The sequence below is a fragment of the Lepidochelys kempii genome, chromosome 10, assembly GCF_965140285.1.
Source record: "Lepidochelys kempii isolate rLepKem1 chromosome 10, rLepKem1.hap1, whole genome shotgun sequence".
Classification (NCBI taxonomy): Eukaryota; Metazoa; Chordata; order Testudines; family Cheloniidae; genus Lepidochelys; species Lepidochelys kempii.
The window spans coordinates 56785824-56806328 of record NC_136389.1 but is presented as its reverse complement, the minus strand read 5'-3'; the positions used below and the strand labels follow the sequence as shown (position 1 = coordinate 56806328).

The 20505-nt window shown below is 42.4% G+C and overlaps 1 protein-coding gene across 2 annotated transcripts in view; it reads right to left on the bottom strand.

Annotated features, from left to right (window-relative positions):
* THSD4 (thrombospondin type 1 domain containing 4) overlaps window positions 1-20505 on the bottom strand; it is a 621627-nt gene that overhangs the window by 555278 nt on the left and 45844 nt on the right. The window contains exon 1 of one of the 2 annotated variants that reach the window (XM_073303717.2): window positions 6982-7114. The exons of the other annotated variant lie outside the window; for it this stretch is intronic. The gene's annotated coding sequence lies outside the window, so the exon portion shown is untranslated. Of the gene's footprint in view, window positions 1-6981; window positions 7115-20505 lie in introns of those variants that run through there. 2 annotated transcript variants of the gene reach the window in all.

Here is a 20505-nt window from a genome sequence, read left to right as displayed (position 1 = left end):
TTCTTCACTGAATACTCACTATTTTTGAACACTGGGTTAACACAGCACTATCGTAAATATAAAACTGCCCCATGTTAGATTAAGATAATCATCCATCATCTTTCTTGCACTCAGCCCTAGTTTGCTGTGAAATTTACTTGTCATGGAAGTAAACGTTCATTCTCACCAGAAACTTCAAATTGATCAGCAATCAAATTGATTGCTCAGTTGTCATTTTTATGGTGATTCACTGCAACTTTTTGCAAAGCCACAGGCATTCATCCAGGCAACGATTAGTATCTATCGGTTTGCAAACAAGCTCAAACAATCACTTAAAAATGAAGCATTTTGTTCCGTAGAAAGAGAAACAGACATAAACATGACAAGTGTTGACCTGCCAGAGAAAGACCCTCCTGTCTGTCAGACCTCAATATAGCAAGAATTGTTTTAGATAAAATTAAACTTTGACTGACTAAAGGCAGCAGAAAAGTAGTTTCACCCATCTTAATGTCTAGTTTTACTGCTGAGATAGCACTGCCGGCTTTAATCTAGGTATTTAAATCAGAAGGTAATAAAACAAAAAAGTCTAGCATGTCTTATACTCTGGTATATTCATTAATGACTTATGCACACAGGTTGGGGAAATTCTGGGAAAAGGGGAAGTTTAGATAGCAGATCTGACAGCATTTACATAGCACATTTCATCTTCAAAGCACTTTACAAACATTAACTAAATCCTCACATCAGTCCTATCAGGTTAACTGAGTGGGCATAATTCCCAGTTTGCAGACTGGGAAAACAGAGATTTTGATTTGCCCAAGGCTGCAAAGGAGTTGGAGTCTGAGGGCTCATATACATACCACTGCAGTTTGGACTACATAAACCTCTTTAAACTGAACTACGTTAATTCAAACTATGTACCTTTTAGTTCACATCCACAGCATCCACACGGAGAACTTACAATACAACACACTAGCATGTATTCACCCCCCCACACCTGCCCCCAGTTCTAAATGCAGGGCTTTGTAGACATAGCCTAAGACGACCTATGTAATCAGAGGTCCCTGGCTCCAAATCCTATGCTCTAACTATGCCTCTGTTACTCACCCTTCAAGACTTCAGTTGTCCCTTGTGTAATATGTATTTGCCTGAAGGAAGAACCTGACAAGAGATAGTGGGAGCGCTCCTTTTCTTTATCACTATGACCTTTTGTTTGCAGTTAAAATTATCTAGAGTTCTTATAACATTTATTTCCTCCCCTGCATATGTGTCGGGGAGAATGTGAAACACATGGTGAACATAGTACCTTTCTCCACTAACCTAAATCAATCTGTCTACAGATTTGACAAATGGAAGACATCAATTAGGCCATTTAGTCCATCTTCCTGCAGAGAAGGATTGTTTCCTACTGTATATTAACTAGTATTATCCAGTCTAATTGTAAATGCACCAAAGAGCTTGTCCTCTTCTTTTACTCATGAAAAAAATCTATCATTCTTCTGAAACAAAAGCTGCAATACAGACAAACAGCAGCTTCTTAAAACCAAAGGTCAGAGATTTTCTAAAATCCCCCCCAACCCTCGTAAAATAACTTTTCTACATATAAAAATATCCCTAATTTAAACTCCAAAATGTCATGAATTTCCTGGGCCAGAAGCAAGTTCAAGGAAAGACAGAGGAAAATCTAGCCTTCCAGTGGTATAAGTCTCCCAATTCTAACTGCTGGGTTGTGAGATATTAGATCTTAGATCTGTCACAGCAAACAACAACTGACAATTGTTTGTCCCGGGCATCGAGCTTAGAGAAATGTTGTTGGCAATTCCATATTTGGGGGAAAGCAAGTGGCTGCTCAAAGCTGCTCAAAGATTTAGACTGTTCAAATTAGCCTCAGCAAAGATGGAGCAGTGGGCAGAGTGCAGGGGAAGTGCATACTGAACACAGTTTATTATTACTAAATAATAATAAGGGTAGGATTTTCAAAGCCTGAGAGTTAGACACCCAGTTTAATAGGATTTGTCCATTAATACCCTTAAACTCTTTTGGAAATCTGAGCCACAGCTTGGATGAGAATTGCTCAGGGATGTGGTACTACAGGTGTCAGTCTGAGTTACAGAACGGATGTTTTATGTAACCACTCAAAAAAATTACAAGTGCACAATCAGGGAACGATTCAACATATTAAAAATTCACAAGTTTAAAGTCTGGTCTCTTGTAGCCCTTGTGAGAGGTAAAACAGGGGTTTTGCAACATAGAAAAGGGGAGATGCTCAGGCACCCAACAGAGCCCATCACACACTGGTCCCAGAAAGACTCAGATTTTGGACTTTAAATATGTGGGTGTAAACACCTCTAAAATAATCTGAAAAGGGTCTTCTATCCCTAAAGTGTACAGGGATTTAATAAATCCCTCTATGCCTGGTATAGTGGGACTCATGGTAACTAAGGCACCTGATTTTATAGGTTCGGAGATAAAAAAAAGTCCCTATAAAATATTTTAAAATTTTATAAAACATGTTTGTGGGGTCTGGAACGTTAATGATGCTGTGACCTTCAAGAGCTGTGACAGCGTATGGCAAAGTTCAAGGACATCAGCTGCCTCTGGAGCTGGGGTGGATACCAAACTGAACAACAAAGAGGTGCTGATTACAGTTTGTAAACAGGAACTGTACTAACTCAACTCATTTGTGTTTTATTTAATCATTTGTATTCGTCTTACCCAATAAAAGTCACTGTAGTTAATTACAAAGGCATGACTACCTTATTTGGAGCTAGAGACCACTCCTAAAACAGTTTTTCTGAAATGTGCCATAATCAGAATACATAATGAAGCTGAATAGCAAAGGATTTATCAGCATTCATTTAGGGTTATTTGCATTACTTATTTGTAATTCACACGCCTCTCCCAACCTCATTCCGGTAAGACTGACACTGTTCCACACCACCCTCTACTCTGTAGTAGAAAGCTATATTTTTTTGTGGCAGGAGTCATTAGGACCATGTCACCAGTATCTCTTAATTGAAACTCTGTGTGTGTGTGTGTATATGTGTGTGACAGCTCTTAAGCTAGAGGACAAATCCCATATAGCCTTCAGCTGTATTTGAACCCACCCAAGTATAATCATGAGACTTGATCTGTGCCCAAGAGAAGACTAAAAATGTGCCCAAGATTAACAAACGAAAGTCTCTCTCTATAGCAACAGAGAAAAAAGCCACAAACATACCCCAACATTATGAAATATGCAGTCAGGCAAACTGTTAATATACAGGACTGATATTGTGGGAAGTCTTCATCTTAAGTATAACTAGCAGCAGATATCTACAAAAGCTGAAATTGATGAAGGGAACTATCTAGGAGAGCAAAAGATTAAATTAATCTAACCTGGTTGAAATAGAATCATGAACTAGATCTCAGGACCAAACTCAATCCCAGCTTAAGCAGGTGCAACTCTGTTGATTTAAATAGGAGCTGCTAGATGCTCAGCACTTCAGAAGAATCAGGTTACTTATTTAAGAGCTTAACACTAGGTTTTGTGTAGGTTGGTGGGCTCTTTTATCAGTCAAGGAAAGAATCAACACCAGAGCCAAGTCTGTTTCGGGCATTTGCCTTAATTCATTGGTTAAACCAAATACATGGACAACATATCTAGCTAAAGTAGTTCCTCTGCTCCACCTTGTCTACGGTGCTCAGAGATATGGTCCTCCCCTGTCTCAGTCCCTCCGGATCTCTGCCCTGACTCAGGAACTTCCTGCAGGCACCTATCTTCTCCTTCAATTCTTATGTTCCAGGCCCTCTACCTGGGAGTCACCTAATTGCAAGGTTTTCCCCCCTATTGGAGAAGGCTTCTGACAGTTCTCTAGACCAGCTGAGCTCTTGCTTTTATAAAAACCAGGTCCTCTTCAGGCTATCAGCTGACCCTTAGCCCCACAGCCTCAGCTGGGATGCAGCTAATTAGTCACATGTGGGGCCAGCTCCATTTCCCCTTAAAGGGTCAGTAATCCCAACACACACTTTCTTGACCTTAATACATTCAAGTTCTTAACTGCACATGAAGACTGATGAAGTATACAGGCAGTTAATTAACCCTGTATGTTAGGGAAATTTACAAGCTCAGCTGTTGAAGCTGGAAGAGAGGGTAAGATTAGGAGGATTAATCACTTTAGAGCAAGGGGTATTGGGTCTTGTAAAGGTGCAGCCAGCTGCCTAGCTCCAGACACAGGAATTTACAGCACTTTTGTACAGTAGCTCCATAAATTCATTAGCTTCAGAGAAGTTTACAAGCTCCTCTGACAATGCATGCTGAGCACATAAACCAAAGAACTGCAGTGTCAGGAATTGACACATACAGCTGATAGAAAATTTTTAAAGAAATATTATGGACAATACTTTCATCAGGTCCAGGGTTGAATTTCTGGAGGGAGGGAAACAGAGTGACAGAATAGCCAATAACCTAGTGTTTACAGTGCTTGTCTGGGATGTGGGAAAACCAGGTTCAACTCCCTGCTCAGCCCAATTTAGAGCCAGTACCCCAACAAGGTTACTGGCTATTTGGGTGGAAGGGGCAGTATTTAAAAAACACAAGTTTTCTAAAGGTCTCATTTTTGTTTCATGTTAAACAATTTCAAAACCTGGAATTATTTTGCAAAATGTTTCTTGGCCAGCTCTATGGACAAGTTCCATTCATGAAGGCTACAGAGCTTGTAAGCTGCACATCTCTAGATTTTTCTCTTGAGAAAACCAGAGGAACGAAAAGAACATATACTCATCCTAATAGTATGTTAAAAATGTGAAATAAAGCATTCAAAAAAGATAAAGAGAGTTCAAGATTTAGTTTCTCTTATAATTTTAACTCCCAAAAGTTGCACATATATAATATTTTGTTCTCTTATTTTCCTAGTAAAATGTAAACTTTAAAGCATTGTTATTAATGTGTACAATCTTAGCATATGTTATGGAAGAAAATGTAATATGATAGATTGTGTGTGCTTTATTACTTTATATATTATTCTCAAAAACATTATGAAACCAAAGCATCTAGAAATGGGTCACATGCAACTATTATTGACATTACAATAGTACCTGAAATCCCCAACAAGGGATCACGGACTCATTGTGCTGGGCACTATACAAATGGTGGGGGTGGGAGGAAAAAGGGGGAAAAAAACAAAAAGGAAAAAAAAAAACAACCACCACCCTAGAGAGTTTATAGTCTGGACAAGAGTCCTTCAGTGAAATCCTCAACCAGGGGTCTCAAATACGTGGCCTGCAGAGTTATTTCTTATTTCCTGTGGTCCGTCACAGGCGCCGACTCCACCGGCAGCCAAGCTCCCCTTACCCCTTCGAGTACACCACATCCCTGCTCCTCCACCTGCCTCACAGCGCTTCCTACAGCCAAACAACTGTTTGGCAGCACTTAGGACTTTCCAGGAGGGAGGGGGGAGGAGCAGGGATGTGGCATGCTCAGGGGAGGAGGCGGAAAAGAGGCAGGGCTGGGGCAGGGATTTGGGGAAGGGGTTGGAATGGGGACAGGTAAGGGGTGGGAATAGGTGGGGCAGGGGCGGGGCCTCATGGAAGGGGTGGATTGGGGGTGGGGCCTGGTGCAGAGGGAGGGGGCTTTAACCAAAGTAATTCTAAAAGTACATGCGTGTTTAGTGGTCTGAGTGAGCTGCATTACTAAGTGTTTCTATTTTATTAAAATTCTTCTTCTCATTACAGTTTTTAAAAAGTTAATACATTGACTTTTAATAGCATACTATATTACTCTTCATTTTTTTCATTTTTGACTATGCTTTTGTATCGTTGTATGAAAAGGTTTCAGTGTTGCGGCCCTCGGGCCAATGTACTAGCCCTCATGTGGCCCTCGTGGTGATTTGAGTTTGAGATCTCTGTCCTAGGCCCTCTGAAATCAATGGCAAAACTCCCTTTGGAGCCAGGATTTCAACCCCTGAACCTCCAATGTGCCGAACACCTCCTGTCAGGTGCTAAGTGCAAAAATCAGTCATTCCAGGATTAAATTTTACTGTAAAAAATGTCCTTAAGGAATCATGGCAATATAATAGTTGAGGAATATCACACGGCTCGCTCCCAGCAGGGCACCCTTGAGCAGTCAACCATGGCAATACAGGTGAATCCTGCTTCAGCTTCCTCCTTGCTGTCCGTGGGGTCAACCAAGTTGCCCATCTTTTCTCCCACAGATCAGACAGATGGTCAATTACCACACATGAGAGAAGAATGATGTTCTTCTTCAAGTCCAACTCAGGCCCTAAGTCTGGGGGTTATTTTTTAGTACAATTCCAATTCCTCTAAATCACCAACCTGCAAAGTACAACAGATGCAAAGGCAGTAGTTTTCCATCCCTACTCCAGGGATGCCATCTCCAGGTCACCCACCCAAGAGTCTACAACCAGCCTGTTCTGACTTACTCTACCCTTATTCCAGGGCCCATTTTCCATCTACCTGGGATTGAACAAACCCAGTTCTGTAATTCCTGTGCCTCTGTTCCAGAGCCTCCACACCACTAGACATTCTTCACACTTATTACCATTCTGTCGCATCCCTCACCTCAGGGCTTCTACAAGACGGCTTCCTGAAGCATTCCACTCCTCAAACCCCTTCCGATGAGAGTCCTAACCCTGCTGAACAATTCCAAAATCAGCCTCTTGCTCTTTGGTTTGGCCTGCCGTTGGCTGAGCCAGTTCTTCCCTTTTACCTAGGGATCTCCACACAAGCCTTCTACCTGGCATGTTTCCCTAGCTCTGGCCAGTACTGTCCCACTGACTCCTCAGTTCTCTCTCATTCACCCCAAATATGTTTTTTTCCCTCTCTCCAGACTCATGCAACTCTCCCCAAGCAACTTCTACTAGTGCCCTGCTACTTCCTGTTCCTCCTCTTCCTACGTACTGCCCAGCTTTTTTGAGAAGCCATGTGAATTCAACCAGGCCCTACTGCGAGGCAGCTAATTAGTCCTATTCCCTGGGCCTGATCCCTCCTAAAGGGGCAACTCACCCTGTAACAGGGACCAAATCCCTATTTTCTTAAACAACTCAATAAGATTCTCCTTAGACAGCACAGCAGAAGAAGGTTTTTAAGAGGAACTTAAATCTGAATAATATAGGGACCAGCAGGCCAACCAAGTGAGGGAGCTCTTGACTCTGAGGAAAAAAAGAAACAAAAGTTATTGCTGGAAAAACTGACATACAAATGGACAAGAGAAGGAATGCTGGCAGAGCGGAGGCAGCAGGGGGCAATAAAGGAGGATGAACAGGGAGGAGCAGAGTTGGATAAGGTTTTGAATGTGTAAGCAGTGTCAGGATGAGCTCCACCCTGACATTTGGTGGTGAGGTGTGGCAAGTTGTGGAAAAGAACTTCAGGGGCCAATCTCATTTGCATAGGCACACCCACCATGCCTAGAATGAGACCATAGCTGCCCAAATGGTCACTTTGGCTGCTGTGGGATCCCCAGTGTCTCTGTTATTGGGGCAGGAAGAATAAATTGTTATTACCCTGATTATGGGAACTGTGCTTGGAACTGTACGTGGCCTTTTGTTATGATGGAGGGATTCACCATCAACTAAGTAGCACTCGCTAGGCAAGGGTCATGGGTTCCAAAACTGTGTGAAGGGAGAGAGGCTGGGGACAAGTAGTAATACTTGGTGGCATGGGCCCCACATGCTAATTGCACTTCCTTCTCTCTCCACTGTAGAATATTGATTTCATTAGAAGTCTAGTTATAGGCTGCTGAGCTCATTTTGGGCTGACAGTGCACCAGCACTGGGGCTCCCCTACTACGAGCTGAAATCACTGAGTGTTGTATTAAGTAGTGGGGGGAGCCTGAAGATATATTGTGGAGCAGTTTGCAGGACGGCTGGAGTGCCTTGTGGACCGCCTGGTGAAGCAGTTCGACGCAGAGCAGTTTGTGGATGGCAGGAGCTGCTTGTGGGCCGTGGAGCTGAGCGAAGGAGTTCGTGGGGCGGCTGGCGGAGCGGAGCGCAGCTGAGCGAAGGAGTTCGTGGGGCGGCTGGCGGAGCGGAGCGCAGCTGAGCGAAGGAGTTCGTGGGGCGGCTGGCGGAGCGGAGCGCAGCTGAGCGAAGGAGTTCGTGGGGCGGCTGGCGGAGCGGAGCGCAGCTGAGCGAAGGAGTTCGTGGGGCGGCTGGCGGAGCGGAGCGCAGCTGAGCGAAGGAGTTCGTGGGGCGGCTGGCGGAGCGGAGCGCAGCTGAGCGAAGGAGTTCGTGGGGCGGCTGGCGGAGCGGAGCGCAGCTGAGCGAAGGAGTTCGTGGGGCGGCTGGCGGAGCGGAGCGCAGCTGAGCGAAGGAGTTCGTGGGGCGGCTGGCGGAGCGGAGCGCAGCTGAGCGAAGGAGTTCGTGGGGCGGCTGGCGGAGCGGAGCGCAGCTGAGCGAAGGAGTTCGTGGGGCGGCTGGCGGAGCGGAGCGCAGCTGAGCGAAGGAGTTCGTGGGGCGGCTGGCGGAGCGGAGCGCAGCTGAGCGAAGGAGTTCGTGGGGCGGCTGGCGGAGCGGAGCGCAGCTGAGCGAAGGAGTTCGTGGGGCGGCTGGCGGAGCGGAGCGCAGCTGAGCGAAGGAGTTCGTGGGGCGGCTGGCGGAGCGGAGCGCAGCTGAGCGAAGGAGTTCGTGGGGCGGCTGGCGGAGCGGAGCGCAGCTGAGCGAAGGAGTTCGTGGGGCGGCTGGCGGAGCGGAGCGCAGCTGAGCGAAGGAGTTCGTGGGGCGGCTGGCGGAGCGGAGCGCAGCTGAGCGAAGGAGTTCGTGGGGCGGCTGGCGGAGCGGAGCGCAGCTGAGCGAAGGAGTTCGTGGGGCGGCTGGCGGAGCGGAGCGCAGCTGAGCGAAGGAGTTCGTGGGGCGGCTGGCGGAGCGGAGCGCAGCTGAGCGAAGGAGTTCGTGGGGCGGCTGGCGGAGCGGAGCGCAGCTGAGCGAAGGAGTTCGTGGGGCGGCTGGCGGAGCGGAGCGCAGCTGAGCGAAGGAGTTCGTGGGGCGGCTGGCGGAGCGGAGCGCAGCTGAGCGAAGGAGTTCGTGGGGCGGCTGGCGGAGCGGAGCGCAGCTGAGCGAAGGAGTTCGTGGGGCGGCTGGCGGAGCGGAGCGCAGCTGAGCGAAGGAGTTCGTGGGGCGGCTGGCGGAGCGGAGCGCTGCTATGGAGCTATGGGGCGGTCATCTTCAGATCATGTAAGGTGCCTCTTACCCCCGTCCCATTTCCACCCAGGTTGGGAGGTAAAGCTCCGCAGATAAACTTTCGAACTCTGGGGCTACCCTGACCAGGGACAGAGACTTTTGGGGCATTGGACTTTTGGGACTTTGGGTGATTTGGGGTTGCTGGACTCAAGAACCAAAGGGAAAAGGGCATGCCCCAATTTGCTTGGGGTGGGTTTTTTTTGCTCATGGGTTGTGTTATGAATCCTGTTGGTGGTGGTTCCCCAACATAATGCCACATTGTTTCTCTCTGTTATTAAAAGGCTTTTGCTACACTCAGGCTATGTGCTTGCGAGAGGTATTGCCTCTTGGAGGCGCCCAGCGGGGGTGGTATATATTTGTCCCAGGTCACTGGGTGGGGGCTCGAGCCAGTTTGCATTGTGTTGTTGGAATGGATCCCCTAGATATTGAACCCGGCCCTTGTTGCTGCCAACTCTGACGGGCAGAAGGGTTACAAATGTGAATGGGAAGCTAATGGAGGGATTCAAATAGAGGAGTAGTCAGTGATGCCAACTCTTATGATTTGACTGCAAGTCTCATGATATTTGCGTTTTTTCTTAAAACTTCAGCTTCTGGAGTCATGTGATTATATGAGAATCTCAGGGTTTTTTTGTTTTGTTTTTTAAATGCAACATTTTAGCCCTCATGGTTGCACAGAAAACCCTTAGCACATTGGCCTTGTAGAAATCTTAAATAGCAGAAGGCAAAGAAAAAAATACCAGAATTTATTTATTTGAAATCATTACTTTAATGCCAATCTCATCATTTTTTGTGGCCTGGTTCACAATTACTGAATACCTGGTGTTGACAATACTGTGATGTGGTTAAATTAGATAATAAGAGGTACTGTGATTTCACATAATTAGTCTTCTAGGTTTTAACTCAGCAAAATATGTAAGCATATGCCTACATTTAAATCTCATTGACTACTCAGATGATTAAAATGAAACACATACTTAAGTACAGTGCTAAATTGGGGCTTTAGTTAAAAAATAGGTAGAAATCCTTTTGTAGGAAATGAAGTCCAAAGTTTCCTATGTAGCAGAATTTAGAAAATAATAATTAGCACAAGGTAATAGGACCTTGTCCCTTCTCCTTATATAAAACAAAATAATTTAGATGTATTGGCTTACTAGCTAATAATACAGTTAAGTACAGTCTGACTAACTTCCACAGCTATAGCGTATTTTTTTTTGTGCTGGAATCCAGCTACCAGAATTTACACATTTGCTCAATTGCAATATATGTATATTTATTAAATACAAATCTAGATGCAATGCATTACTGATATTGAGAAATCAAATACTGGAATATCAGAAAAAAAGTATTTCTATCACAACCTTAGGCTGGCTACATGGAACAGCTTGTGTAATTCATGGTGTACACTGAAAGATAATTACGTATTTACTGAGTTCTTGCACATGCACATGCAACTGCTGCTGAGGTCAATAGGAGTTGTACAAGTGTATCTGATGGTAGATTTTGGCAATCTGTTTTTTAATAAAACCCTCCTTAACCATAATGGTTAACCAGGGGAGGCAAATAGGATGCATGTTGCAAGGGGTCTGGGGGAACACAGAGGAGAATACGGAAATGCAAGAGATTAAACATTCTCCATGTGGATAAAAGCCTCCCTCTCTTCTCTTCCAGTATCCACTGCTGCTATATCTCACGGATGTATCATTCCCCATAGACACCCTCCTATAGACTTGCTTCACACAACTCTCAGTCTACCTGGAGAACTCCTTGCCAGACGATGTTGTAAAGACCAAGACTATAGCAGGGTTCAAAAAAGAACTAGTTAAGTTCATGGAGAATAGGTCTAACAATGACTATTAGCCAGGATGGACAGGGATGGTGTCCCTAGCCTCTGTTTGCCAGAAGCGGGGAACGGGTGATTGGGGATGGATCACTTGATGATTACCTGTTCTGCTCATTCCCTCTAGGGCACCTGGCATTAGCCACTATTGGAAGATGGACCTTTGGTCTGACCCAGTATGGAGGTTCTTATGCTTACAGCCAGAGGAGGGGAACTCCGCTTTGGTGTGCCACAAACTCTGTCAAGAAGGGCTCTCATCCTGTTAAACGCCAAGCCAACTTAAACTTTTGGCTTTTCCATTTAAAAAGAAAAGGAAGATTTGTAAAAAAACTTTTTTAAAAAAGACAGACAGGGTTAAAAGTGGATATCCACAGAATCCAGACAACAGTCCCTAAAACACAGTATACATTGTTTGGTCCTATTGGGAATCCTTTACAAAAGACTTAGAAAAAGTCTGGAAATGAACAGCTATGGATCCAGCCAGTTTCCACTGCCATATAATCCATCACCATCGCCGCCGCACACATATACATAATGCTCATGCAATCCCAAAATTGCCCCAAAGAAAATGTGTACAAAAATGCAAAAAGGTGAAACTATCTAATAAGTAGCAGATTATCAAAAACCCATCTATTATATTTACTACTGCATATATTTTGAAAATTTTCTTGGTATGCAATGTTAAGTTTAAGTGGGTGGTGTAAATCAGAGGTGGGAACAGTGAGTGATGAAGAATGATATGACAACAGGGAACTGGACGGATACCTTAGTGTAAAAGTCTGTCAGTGTTCTCCTGAAAACCCACTCTATCAGCAGGTGGCTAGAGGATGTCAAGTGGGTCTTGCTGACTCACTAGTGCAGATTCCTCCACTCAGATATAAAATAGATGTCTGTGGCACTCTAGAGGATGAGGGGAGTAAGGGTTTGAACTAATATATTTTAATTGTGTAGCAAGAGGTTTTTATGAATAATAATAATAGTAATAATAGCTAGCTCTTATCAGCAAATCTCAAATTGGTTGATAAAGGAGGTCAAGATCACCCCATTTCACAGATGGAGAAACTGAGGCACAGGAGGGGGACATGAATAAAAGTGAAAACAGTCAGCTTTGGAGCTATGAAATATGTTGAGTATATGGGGATTTATTTAAGTATACTTAAATCTACTATTTATTTAGCTCTAATTCTTAAGATAATCAATTCATATTTGTATTCCTCCCCTGCCTCCCAAAAAGTAGTAATACTATTACAAGTTAGAATTGTAGCAAATTGGAAATTGACCTCTTGATAAGAAAAGCGGATTTTACAATACCTACTCACATCTTTCTAACTTTACATATATTTATGTAAATTATAAGGGAGCAAAGTGGAGACTGAGTGGAATGGTACAACTTGCATGGGTTAATAATAGGGGGAGAATATGTGGCTTGAGTTAGGCAGCTGTATACCTTCATTGTTCATTTCCAGACTTTTGAGGATTTGGGGATTTTAAGTTATTCTATGGAAATTTGAATACTTTTCTAGCTTTTACGGCAGATTCCATTGTTTCAACCTAAAACTATTTCCTTATGAAAACTTTGTTTACTAATAAGACTTAGAGATTTTTATCAGAGCTCTCAGAGGACTTTCACCCCTTATGCCATGTTATAATTAACCTTTGTTTATATTTTATGAAATATGCCCTTGGTAGGTTGACATAGGTTGCCTGTAGAACAGAAAAGCAGTTTCTCATGCCTTCATATATTTCCAATATGTATAAGCACTTTGGCTCCAAATCAAAAATTTCACTGCAACCACCAGTCCATAAGCTATTAAAAATCCAGTGCAATTTCTAACATTGCCTCTATTAGACAAGGAAGAAACAAGATCCACATCTCGGGATTTAGAGAGCAGTTGTTGAAACTATGTGAGAATGTCCCAGAAGAGGAAATAACACTAGTATTTTAAGCCAGAAATATTTCACATCTAACTGGTTGTGCATGAAACTGAAGATGTACTAATGTTTCATAAATTATAATTTCCTAATATTTTATAATATTTGGTCATATTAAAACTGGATGGGTATGGGAATAAACACTTGGGTAAATATACCTCAAAGAGCAATGAACATGTTAGCTTTATCTTTATAGTAATCTAGTAAATTCTCACCACCTGCACTCAAGGACAGAGACCTCTTCTGTTTTGTGATTTCTGCATGACCCCACTGGCCTCAACTCTTCAGAGAGCCACAACTGGCTCCTTCATGCTTCCCATGCCAGTGAGCCAAGCCATCCTTACTATCCATTTAGCCCAAGATGACTAACTTTTATTTCTCTCAAATCAACCCACTCTCCCCTCCTCCTCAAAAGCTTGGGAGAACATGTAACTCTTGCAACCCAGTCTAGCACCTGGTAGCTCTGTCAGACCTGGGGCGGGGGTGGGGAGGTAGCTGTTTCTAAGGCTTCTTAGAAACAAGACTTCTTACTAAGAACACATTGCACCATTTCCCTTCTCTCTAAACTGAGATCCTGATGGCTCAAGAGCCTCACTGGATATTTTCTTTCTTTGTACCACACAAGAAGTAGCCTCTAAGCTAGCTGGGAGTTAAACAATTTTGGGATCTCAAGTTCATGAGGAAAAAGAGGAAGTCTAGTAGTGGTTAGAGGACTAGTAGAGGTCAACATATTTTTCCTCGGTCAGGTCAAGAATCAAATCAAGCCAAATATTTAGAAATTGAATGGATTTGTATACAAACTAACTACATTTTAGGGAATTTCAAATCCCTAATTGTAAATTTGCAAATGCTATGCTTAATTGAATAAAGATAATTTTTAAAATATCTTATGAAGTGGTTTGCCCAAAGTAATACTTTTCTACAGCAAGATTCCAGGTTTACTAAAAAATCATTATATCAACTGTTTAAAACTATGTCGTCCATAGGTGCCGGAACTAGGGGTGCCACTGCCCCCCTAGGCTTGAAGTGGTTTCCATCATATACAGGGTTTACAGTTTGATTCATTGGCTCTTAGCACCCCACTATAAAAATTGTTCAAGCACCCCGATGTCATCTCCTTAAGAGCTTACAACCAATGCAGAATCCATCTGCATGTATGGGTGCTTTAAGTGGATTCTAATGCATGCATTAACGTGCATTTACCTACATTTAACTTCATCTGCCATACTAGTATCCTAATTTTCTTAGGTCCTTCTGGAGAGCCTCGCTATCCTACCTAACCTTGAATAACCTAAATAATTTTGGGTCATAAAGTGGCAATAATCAATTATTTATATTGTAGTAGCACAATGGGGACCCAACTGGGGTTCAGGGCCGCATTGCACTAGGCCCTTGTACAAATGCATAACAAAAAGACTTACCACAAAGAGCTTACAGTCTAAGTATAAAATGATAGAGAACAGGTGGACACAAGGAGCAGAAGACACAAGGTAATAGTGAGATGATTTTTTCACTTCACTTTTCACCATTGTCAGTGTTGTGCCACGGTATATTTCTCTCTTCATTCTAATCTTCTCCATGGAATGATCTGATCCCAATTTTAGCCCAGCTGATTTCTAATAAATTCACTGCTGTATGTAATGCAGGCCATTGCGTATATTGGACATAATTTATAGCCAGCAATTTAAGTTAAGTCTGCAGAGTCTACATTTTATAAGTTCATTTGGAACAGGCACATTAATATTTAATGACAATTACAAGAAACACACTGAATATTTGTGACTTTTATTTATGAGTGCCTGACAAACAAGTCCAAGCACTTCTAGATAGCAGTTGCTCAAATCTCTGGAGAGTGGCTGAAGAATGGCGCACAGGCCAACTAAAACATCACCACACAATGTGTACATGTCTGCCTGGTTAGTGAGCTCTGCTATTTTAATCCTTTCGTGCATTTTTGGAAGCCTTTAATCAGAGATGCAGTAAACTGTTTGAATTTTACAGTACATGGTAAGTGTAAATACTACCAGATTAAATGGTTTGGGTTTCCGTTCTTTGTATAAAAAATCCCAGCCTAAACATCTGTGCCTGTGAAGATTAAAGGACTAAAAACTCTGGAAATAGAAGATGTTTGTATCCATGAGTCACTGCAGAGAGCTACAAAGCCTGAGAAGCTTAACTGCCCCACCAACTGATTTCATCCACATCTGAAGGGACTTAAATATTTTCTAAACACTTGTGAAAGTAAGCTGCTCTGAATCAATTTAGCACAGTCTTTGTATGACTAGAGCTTGAGACTTCCTTCTAACTCTGCCTAATCTTTCACACCAAGAGCACATCCATTGTTGGCTGTGAGCTTAGTGTTCAAGACAGAGAATGTTGTCCACTGGGAATTCAGCTGAGATCATGTACTTACAAAGAAACTCTCAGCCCAATTTTTATCTCACTTGCAGCCATTTTACACTGATGCAACTTGACTGACTCAGTGGAGTTACTCCTCCTGATTTAAACTGAGGTAAAGGAGATCAGCATCAGGCTCTCAGATTCTAGAACTGAGAGGCTTCTTCAGGTTAAGTCATTACCAAATTCAGGCCAATAGTCAAAAATATTTTAACGAACTAAACTTTTCCTGTCACTGATGATCACATGTTCCCAATACTTTAGGCTGCTGAACACCTTCTCGGAAGCCATCAGCACTCAACTCCCACCAGGAGTTGGAACTCAGTACCTTGCAGGATCAATCCTGCTATGCCAAAATGATGCTCTTGTCACTGCACAGTGTTTATTCACATGGACCCCCAAAACATTTTATTTATATGAACACATTGGCCCAGATCCCTGGCTCAGGCTAAGTCCCCTTTGCATCACTCCAGCAGCAAAAAGGGCACTTAAAGCAGCCCTAAAGGGGCAACTGGCGATTCCCCCAATGTAGGCAGTCTGATTAACTTCCCTCCCTTAAATTTACACTGGGCCCCAAGTCTAGGACAGACAAAGTTAGGTCCCATACCTAGGGATGCCAATCTTGGTTGGATGTACTCCTGGAGATTTCATCACATGACAATCTTTAATTAAAGATTAATCCTTAATTCCTGGAGACCACATGCCAATCCTGGAGGGCTGGCAACCCTACCTGTACCTGTGAGGGATTTCAAGGTCTAATATCTCACAATTCACCTGGTCTAGAAGTGGGAGATTTATACAATTGGAACGGAGAATCTCCCAGCTTTCCAGGCACAGCACTTGCTGTACGCCCTGGAAGGTCCCAGGCTTAAAGTAGTTACAGTTCTGCGTATATGAAAACTATTTTCAGAGATCCACAATAAAGCTGTTCAATAATCCCTGATTTTCACAAGTGTTGATGAATATATGAGGGATAACATTCTTCACAAACATTATGTGAAAAAGAAGTGTGTCTTGTTTCTATCAGTTCTATCCCACAACTTAAAGGATGGGAAATTTGCTGAAAAATCTACCTCTTGCTATCAAGCTATGCTCTAGAATCTAAGCTTTCACTTAAAAAGAAACAAAAAACTTCTCTCACTCTCCATAACTCATCTTCACTAGACTTTTGAACATCAAGCTAATAGTTTGTTAATTAACTTGAGGTACTCACTATGTTCATAAAGGCTAGTGTGGATTCTTCTCACGTTTGTTCCAGTGGTAAATTCTTCTACATGTGCATATTATATGTATGGAATATATGAATATGCAAACATTTGTCCTTTACCCAAGGGATAAGTCTCTCGGTTTAGGAAAATTTTCAAATTTAAAAACTGCTCCTGAGTCGACAGACAGCCTGGAACAATAGCTCAAAGAGATGTGAATGGCCTTGGATCCTCAACTCTGAAACTTTAAAGAAAAATAACTGCTATTGATATTTTATTATTAGTCATATGATCATAGTGCCTAAGAGTCACAGATCAGGACCTCATTGTCCTAGGCAGATAACAGTTGTGTTTGTACAGCATTTCACACCTGATGATTCCGAGGAGAAACACTGAGGTAATGCGTTTATTTCATAATCACAAGCGGCCTTTGTGTCTCTCCACATCTCAAGTGCCAAAAGCCACAACTGTCCCCTACACTCCTGCCAAAGTCTCCATCTTTCCCCACATCCCAATACCTTGATAGTGTGCAACTAAATCGGACAATACAAAACATCTGCAGCTCTGGAAGTGAGGGAACAGTGTAAAATAAATTTATCTTAATATAAAAATATCACAGGAGCTACTGTTCTGATTGTAATTTTATTTTCATATGTACTTTGGTTTTTCATATTTACCTCTGTGTTTTTGATTCAGATGAATCTGAAGCAGAATTTGCAGAGTGTTGCATAATCCAAAATCCCTGAGAATTTTGAATCAGCTTGCCTTTTGACTAGCTTTCTACTAGTTTTAGTTTCTTACTTTCTCTCAAACCTGGGAAGTTGAACTCTTGGTAGCTCGCTTTTCAGATATCAGGATAGGAATAGTACCAAAGTGGTTTTTTAATTATCTAAAACAGATTTCTTGTAAAGTATATGGTGTACACAGATCACACCAAGATGTGGTATAAAATGTTTTATTGGTACTCATTTAAGGTGAACTGCTTAACAATATAATGAAGCTTTTGCAAACTCATGTTGAAAGAGTTTATATGTTAACAACATTATTTCCTGCATATTCATATATTCCATACATATAATATACACATGTATAAAAATTTCCCACTTTGACACCAGTGACGTGTAATCACTTGTGCACTGAAATTAGGCAACTGCTTAACAGTACACAGTTAACTACCATGCAACCATTTTATACAGGAAGGGAAATAAACAAATATGCAAATAAGCTAAAAGACAGTTGGGGTAAATAGAAGCTCTCACTTTCACTGTACAATCCCCCTAGTCTATTCAGTGACATTAAAAATATACTGTTCCTGGGAATCAGAACATTCTGTGATAAAGGGCTCCGTAATGAACACTGGATTGTGGAATCACTGAAGGAATCCGTTGAGAGAAAGAGCATAATAATCAGGGCAAAAGCTTTGGTTTGCAAATAATTCAGTAAACAATGATAGGAAAGAAAATATAGAAGCCTTATTTTACTTAGAAGTGGGCTATGCCTTCAACCTCTTTCTGGTGGTTAGACACGCTTTTAAAATTGTGGCTCCATACAAATTCAATCTACAGTGATTGCTTCAATCAGATTTAAGGAGCTGCTCAGGGAGTTCCCCAACAGCAGTGGGACATGCCTTTCGGGCTGGTGGCAACTTGCCATGGTGTGGAGAGTTTAGGGAGAAGAGAAGGAAATAGTTGATCCTTGGGATTACTCCAGCTTGAGTTCAGAACTTGTTACACATAGGAAAACAGCCAGGAAACAAAGCAACTCCATTGACTTCAGTGGCATTATTTAACATTTACACCAATGTAACGGATAAGAATTTGGCTCTTTATGTCCAGAGAAGTTTCACCCCTAAAATTGTACAGTACATGAAAAATAGCTACTGGTACTCTGAAAAGGAGCAAGACAGCAAATTTTGTTGTCATAGTTCTCTTTTATCATAGCCACATAACGCATACAGCAATAAAATAGCTAAACACACCACCAAAAAATCTCTTAAAAACCCAGGAATATGTGCTTTGGTGGTAGTGCTTGGGAAGAGAATTATAAATCCTGCAAAGTACCAAACCTTTACACTTCTGTTCATAACAGTATGACCATTACAAGAAAAGGCCAAACAATATTTATTTAACAAAACTACACAGGAGGTGGGGAGACCAATAATGGAAAGAGTAATGCCAAGTAGCAAGAACATGCCTAATGGGTCAATCAAATCTCTCATATTGAAGGACAATGGAAAGTAGTTGGCCAGACAGGAATGGCATCTCAGTTTAGTAGATACTGAGGGCCACAGGTGCCGACTCCGTGGATGCTCTGGGGCCGGAGCACCCACAGGGAAAAATTAGCAGGTGCTTTGCACCCACCGGCAGCCAAGCTCCACTCTCCTCCTTCTCCCCCCTTCCCCAAGCATGCTGCATCCCTGCTCCTCCCCCTTCCTCCCAGCGCTTACCACCCCCTTGCCGCCTAACAGCTGTTTGGCGGCACTTAGGACTTTCCAGGAGGGAGAGAGGGAGAGGAGTGGGGATGCGGCGCACTAGGGGGAGGAGGCGGAGAAGAGGTAGGGTAGCGGCGGGGACTTGGGGAAAGGGGGTGGAATGGAGGTGGGGAGACAGCAGTGCAGAGGGGTGGGGGGGGAGTCGAGCACCCACCGGGCAGAGGGGAAGTCAGCGCCTATGCTGAGGGCTTGATTGATCTTTTACTGTTAAACTTCTTTGTTTTTATGGCATTTGACTTGAAGCATTAATATTCTTTTACTGTTTTTCTAGCTGTGTGTCTACATGACACAGCCTACACCAAGAGAGCCCTCTAGTGTAGATGCAGTCTACACCAACAGAAGGAGTTCTGTCAGTGTAGGAACACTATCTCCCCCAAACAGTGCTTGCTACATTGACAGAAGCACTCTTCTGTTGACACAGATTCATCTATATTGAGATTTTGTTCTGTTTTTAACTTTTTATTAAGCCAAAGTTATAATAAAATGTTAACATGCTATTTTGTAAATTACTTATTCAGGATCATTCCTGAATAAATAATATTCAAAGAACATGACTAAAGATTTTGGCAGTATTGCTATGTATAGACCAAGCCTCAGACACAGTTCTCTTTATTCTTCCTTTAAATCCAAACTCTTTCTAGTCCATCCATTAAAGTCCAGGTAGGAGAACACAAATTAAGCGTAAAATATAGCGAAGATTCAAATATTTTGTTTCCAGACTACAACTCATCTGTGTTTACTAATATCAGTGGGTAGCCTAACCTCATGATAAAGTACAGTCTATGTATACATGTGCACACACACACACACACACCCCGCAGGCTAAAAGCTATCAGAAGAATCTGTTTTTCAAAAGTTGCTGATAAGCACAATAATCCACATCTCAGAAGTGATGTAACTTTAAACATCTGCTGCAAACCAGCTTTTATTTGAATCTCAATTTCAGATTCAGAGTTAATAGCAGAGCAGTACAAATAGCTCTACTATGTTTGTTCCTAAAGTTACATGAATCCATTCTTCATTTTTAGTTCACGTGGTCTGGTCCCTATAAATTTAACAATGCTCATCAGTTTCTAGTGACCACAAAAATTCTAAGTGAAATTCAATTGCAACTAATGTGTTTTTTGATAAACTGAAGTTTTGCTCTTGAAGGCAGCAGAAGTTCAGAATAAGAAACTGCAAACAAAAAGAAAACTCTCCCAAATAGTACTGTTGTCCCTACAGCCTGTTTCCATTTGCACTTCTGCACTATTTAAGTAATTTGGCTAATTTTCCTCTCTAGCTAAATTTAGGCTAGTGTGCCAAAAATGGATTATTTTTGTGTGTTTCTGAGCCAAGTAACCTATTGAGCTCAGCTCCTGCAGGATTTGCTGAAGAAGAGTTTTTCTCTTCTAAAATATTTCTTACTATATGTTGGCATGCAGGACCAGACTTTCATTTCTCTCCTAATATTAACACAGCCAATAAGCCAAATCCTATTAGAAGCATATC